Consider the following 6,524-nt stretch of genomic DNA (forward strand, 5'->3'; position numbering starts at 1 on the left):
TCTTGACCAGAGTCTCTTTCACGGAAATTACAAAAATGGCGAAATTGTATTGACTTGACTTCCTTAAACCCGATTCGAGTTACTCTTAAAGACTTGAATTATGAATCCCTTCTACTAGGGATGGGATGTAGTTGAGACTATAAATGCTTTTCTGAGAAAAAGAATGAGAATAGCAGGAAACTGAATGTGATGTGAATACAGAAATATAAAGAAACTTGAAAAATTATTACATCAATTCAAAACAAGACAAACATCCTCAAATGGTTCATACTGTATTATGTAATCTGACTTTCGCAAATGTTTCACAATAGGGCAAAACATAACAATCATTGGCATAAATAACAAATCACCAAACTAGTTTTATGTGGAAGAAAAATTAATACTAACATTACTATTACTCTGAAAGCAAACAAATACCAAAACATTGTCACATCAATATTTTATAATAGATCAGATTAACACCTAAACAAGGGGCTCTCCAGTGTGGACTTTTATATGACGTTGCAAATGGCTGTTTTGTGAAAATATTTTGAAATAAACATCGCATTGATATGGACGCTCTCCAGTATGGACTTTCATATGAGTGTGTAAATTGCTGTTTTGTGAAAATAATTTACAGCAAACATTGCATTGATAAGGGCACTCTCCAGTGTGGACTTTCATATGCGTTCGCAAATTGCTGTTTTGTTAAAATGATTTGCAACAAACTTGACATTGGTATAACTCTATACTCATGTAAGTCTTTAAATGAATTTTTATGTTTGCTTTTTGTGTGAAAGATTTATCACAAACAGTGCAAGAGAATTGCTTCATTTTGTCATTTCCAACAATTCCTGAACATTTAACTTCTCCACTATTGCTCTCACGATTCATTATGTTTTTATCAGAAAATTTTGTAGCCAATTGGTTGTATTACTCATGTGAGTTTCTTTCCTTCAAGCTTTCAGAATCAACAACTTCATCATCGGATGTTGTATTTCCTTCATTCTCTGGCTGAGGGAAAACATTATTTGACATGAGAATAAATGTGGCATCTGTCTCATTCCGGAAAATCTCAATATCCTGAAACAAAAAAGATTTTTCTTCAATAGCTTCAAGATGAGCTTCAACTGATGCCTTCTCGGAATGAACTTCCTGAATACTAATGCTAGTGTCAGACTCACACTGTTTAGATGATGGTTGCAATGTTTCTTCAAATGGCTTCGTATTGTTTATGGGTTCAGTTCTCTTCGTTTCTTCAAGAAGCTTTATGTTCCATGTTTTCTTGCACCTTTGCAAATTCCATTTTCTTACGATATCTTGTCGCATTGATTTTAATTCTTGCAAAATAAGATAATTCAATGTTTTTAAAACTACCTCAAGTTGTATACGACCTGGTTGACATTCTGTGGTTGCATATGATGCTGTTTATACTTACGACCTATACACTAAGTAAAGGAAGATAAATGTTAAAGCTTAAAAATGTAGAAATACAAAAAACGTTTTGACAGATATTGCAATCGACAATAATCAAAATAAAATGAGAAAAACAAATTCCTAAAGTTAATTCATGCAGTGTAACTGTGAACAGTCATAAGTTGCTTTAAAACACTGTTACGTAAAAACGATTAGCAACAAACTCCACATTGATGTGGCCACATGTACACAACCGAATTTATTTTACTCACAGTTATCACCTAGAAACATACAATTAAAATTGTTTTAAACATAAAAGCTAGTAAAACATTTCCATACCACCTGGATGACACTTCATACTTTACACTGTAATGAATCAAATAATATAAAAATTTGGCAACAGATTAAAGAAATGAAAAAGCTAAAAAGGATTCACAAAAATATTTTATCAGGATGAATGACACCAGAAAAATTTTCAATTAAACAAATTCACTTTAATATTTGATCACAGAGTTTACACATGCACGGTCTTGCAATGCTACGATTTCCATAAACCCCCCACAAATGTGATTTTAACTTCTGTCTTTTTACAACGAGAACAATTTGCGTAGTTTTATCTAGTGTGGATTCTTATGATGCAGCAAGTAACAGCTTTGTAAAAATGTTTTGAAACAAACCCGTGATTGATACGGCCGCATGTCCGTGCCAGTGTTTAAATGAGTTTGATTATTGTGAAAAAGATATATCACAAAGAGTGATTGTCGCAAACAGTCACAAGCCGACAATGGTCGAAGAATGCTCAGCCTTTTTGGTAATATTGCTTAAATCACATTTACTATGTATTTTTCAGGAAATTCATTAGACAATAAGTTATATTCCTCACATGACATCACATCTTTACCATCAAGTTGTCAGAAACAAACACTGTGTCTTTGAATGTAGAACTTGCTTCATTCTCTGACCGAGGGACAATATTCTCTAACATGGTAGTAGTTGTGTCGTTGTTCTTAGACTGTGATACATCTGGATCCTGAAAATACGAAGCCTTCCAATCCTGAAATGATGATATTCCTTCATCAGTAGCTTCAAGCCGAAGAAAAAGTAATATTTTCTTCAAATGAACTTCTTGAATTCAAGTGTCAATGTTAAATTCTGCATCTGATGTCAATGTTACTTCAATTGGTGTTGAATTATTTATGATTTCAGTTTTCTCTGTTTCCTTATTCAAACTTCATAACTTATCAAGCATACTTTAATTCTTGTGAAATCAGATCACTGATTGCTTTTAATACAGCGTCAACCAGTCAACAACCTGATTGACACTCCATAGCTAATACATGGTGCGGTTTAGACTACGACTTATTTTCTAAGAAAAAGAATGAGAATAGCAGGAAACTGGATGTTATGTGAATACAGAAATATAAAGAAACTGGAAAAATTATTACATCAATTCAAAAACATTGCAAACAACAAAATTCAAAACAAAATAAGACAAACATCCTTAAATGGTTCATATTTCATAATGTAACTTTTGCAAATGTTTAAAAATGCAACAAGATTTTTATAGTACAAAACAAAACAATCATTGGCATAAATAACAAATCACTAAACTAGTTTTATGTGGAAGAAATATTAATGCTAACATTATTGTAACTCTGAAAGCAAACAAATACCAAAACATTGTCACATCAATATTTTATAATTAGATCTGATCAACACCTAAACCAAAACTATCATTAAAGGCGCTTTCCAGTATGGACTTTCATATGACGTTGCAAATGGTTGTTTCGTGAAAATGATTTGCAACAAACATCGCATTGATAAGGGCGCTCTCCAGTGTGGGCTTTCATGTGAGTTTGTAAATTGCTGTTTTGTGAAAATGATTTGCAACAAACATTGCATTGATAAGGGCGCTCTCCAGTGTGGGCTTTCATATGAGTTTGTAAATTGCTGTTTTGTGAAAATGATTTGCAACAAACATTGCATTGATAAGGGCGCTCTCCAGTGTGGACTTTCATATGTTTCTTCAAAGTGCTGTTTTGTAAAAATGATTTGCAACAAACATCGCATTGATAAGGGCGCTCTCCAGTGTGGGCTTTCATATGACGTTGCAAATGGTTGTTTCGTGAAAATGATTTGCAACAAACATCGCATTGATAAGCGCGCTCTCCAGTGTGGACTTTCATATGAGTTTGCAAAGTGATGTTTTGCAAAAATGCTTTACAGCAAACACTGCATTGATAAGGGCGCTCTCCAGTGTGGACTTTCATATGTTGCTTCAAAGTGCTGTTTTGTAAAAATGATTTGCAACAAACATCGCATTGATAAGGGCGCTCTCCAGTGTGGGCTTTCATATGTTGCTGCAAAGTGCTGTTTCGTGAAAATGATTTACAACAAACATCGCATTGATAAGGGCGCTCTCCAGTGTGGACTTTCATATGTTGCTTCAAAGTGCTGTTTTGTGAAAATGATTTACAACAAACATCGCATTGATAAGGGCGCTCTCCAGTGTGGACTTTCATATGTTGCTTCAAAGTGCTGTTTTGTGAAAATGATTTACAACAAACATCGCATTGATAAGGGCGCTCTCCAGTGTGGACTTTCATATGTTGCTTCAAAGTGATGTTTTGTGAAAATGATTTGCAACAAATTTTGCATTGATAAGGGCGCTCTCCAGTGTGGGCTTTCATATGAGTTTGCAAAGTGATGTTTTGCAAAAATGCTTTACAGCAAATACTGCATTGATAAGGGCGCTCTCCAGTGTGGACTTTCATATGTTGCTTCAAAGTGCTGTTTTGTGAAAATGATTTGCAACAAACATCGCATTGATAAGGGCGCTCTCCAGTGTGGGCTTTCATATGTTGCTTCAAATTGCTGTTTCGTGAAAATGATTTGTAACAAACTCGACATTGATACAACAGTATACTTGAGTGAGTCTTTAAATGAACTTTCATGTTTGTTTTTTGTGTAAAAGATTTATCATAAACAGTGCAACAGAAATGTTTTATTTTGTTATTTCCAACAATTCCTGAACATTTATCTTCTATACTATTGCTCTCATGATTTGCTAAGTTTTTATCAGGAAATTTCGAAGCCAATTTGTTGTATTTCTCATGTGAGTTTCTTTTATTTAAGTTTTCAGAATGAACAACCTCAAAATCAGATATTGAATTCCCTTCTGTCTCTGACTGACGGAAAACATTGTTTGACATGAGAGTAAATGTTGCATCTGTCTCAGTCGGGGAAATCTCAATATCCTGCAACAAAAAAGATTTCTCTTCAATAGCTTCAAGATGAGCTACAACTGATGCCTTCTCTGAATGAACTTCCTGAATAGAAATGCTAGTATCAGATTCAGACGGTGTAGCTGATGGTTGCATTGTTTCTTCAAATTGCATTGCATTGTTTATGGTTTTAGTTCTTTTTGTTTCTGCAAGAAACTTTAAATACTTGTCTTCCATGTTTTCTTGCATTTTGGCAAATTCCAACTTCTTACCATCTTGTTGCACAGATTTTAATTCCTTTAAAATCACATCACTGATTCTTTTCAAAATAATCTTGACATTCTTACCACTTGAATGACACTCCATACTAAACTATGAGGTTGCTAGCTAAAACAAAACAAAAAATGATGGTTAAAGTAGCGTTGGATGGATACGTTTTACATACGATACGTTTTCGCTATTTTGTTGTTTTTGTTGCAAGCAACAAACTAGTAATGTCATATACAACTATCTCTTGAACACACAGGGTACTGCAGAAAATACATCTGAAAACATCATTTTGCCGTTGTATCATCAACATTTACATTAGAATTGCTAGAGATATTATTACTACTTTCAGGATATCTTGCATCAAACAAATTACACCTATTTGTACGTGAATTGAAAGGCGTTGAACTATGTCGTCGACCAATATACTTATGATAGTGACGAGAAAAAGAAGTAAGAATATTATACTTAGAATTCATTAATGAACTAAGCCGTTGTATTGACAGCTTAAATTTCTGTAGAGAAATTAGTTTATACGTAGAACGTAAATAAAACCTACATATACGGTATACCGCACAGGGTGGTCTTTTTGCCTTAGGAAAACAAAATTTTTGCAACGTTACAATCATCTTTCAATACAAAATCGTAAAACAAAGTTTTGCACAGGAGCTCGAATTACAACGTCAACCAACAGTGCATTTTTGGTTCAGCGCTGAGTAGCCAAAGCCCAGGAATAAAACGCGACGAAATTCTAATGAACAGGGAAGCTGGCGGCACCGCTCTTACGCGTGGCAAAATCTGAAAATAAATTTACAATTTCATTTGAAAAAAAAAGAAAACTTTCCACTTGTACAAAATAGCAATGAAAAGCATGACAAGAAAGGTGAAAGAAAACTAACGCAAACTATAAAATACACAAATGCTGCAATCCCTGTATTGCGTCACTGAATAAGTCCAAGTTTGCCAACCTGAGAAAGATGGCCATAAATCTACGTGTTCTGTTCGGGACTACATACATTTATGAGCAAACATTTTCGACCATGAACATTAATAAGACAAAGCTGCGTTTCAATCTATTCAGGAATCCGGCCCGCCAAGTACTTTATTTTCTCATAACAGGCCCGCCGACCTAAGAAGTTGCCCGCCCCTGTGCTAAAGCTATGAATTTTCAAAATATACGGTAGGCTAGTCCAGGCTACATACGGCATCGGCGTATCCTACGATGTATAAAGAGTCCTAGCCCGTATAAGTTCTGTATAACGTTAGAACTAGGCTATTTTTACAAATATACCGTACTGGAGACAAGACAATTGTCGATACAACTCCGTCACAATTCAGGACCACTGTTGGGACTGGGTCCCTGGCCTTAATGGCGGATTCACAAAGTTTCAATTTGGCTTCAGGTTCAGGTCCAGAGGCGAGTTGAGCGATCTAGTGTTTTTATAGGATATCTATGGTCAGGACACGCAATAACAAAGCTATTTGGAGTTTTAGGAGACACAAATCATATAATTCATTATCACTTAAGTCTTAAATCATATAGTTTGAATAAACAACAATGTTAATTTGGAGGTTACTACTTGGATGATTAAAACTTACAACATTTTCGTTATCTGGCAGTGTTGTTTTATTTCAAGA

At 34.6% G+C, this 6,524-nt stretch overlaps 1 pseudogene; it reads right to left on the bottom strand.

Moving 5' to 3' along the window:
• Positions 1-462: 462 nt before the first annotated feature.
• LOC143448617 (uncharacterized) lies at positions 463-4,985 on the bottom strand (annotated as a pseudogene).
• Positions 4,986-6,524: the final 1,539 nt, after the last annotated feature.

Source organism: Clavelina lepadiformis, chromosome 1 (assembly GCF_947623445.1).
Source record: "Clavelina lepadiformis chromosome 1, kaClaLepa1.1, whole genome shotgun sequence".
Lineage (NCBI taxonomy): Eukaryota > Metazoa > Chordata > Ascidiacea > Aplousobranchia > Clavelinidae > Clavelina > Clavelina lepadiformis.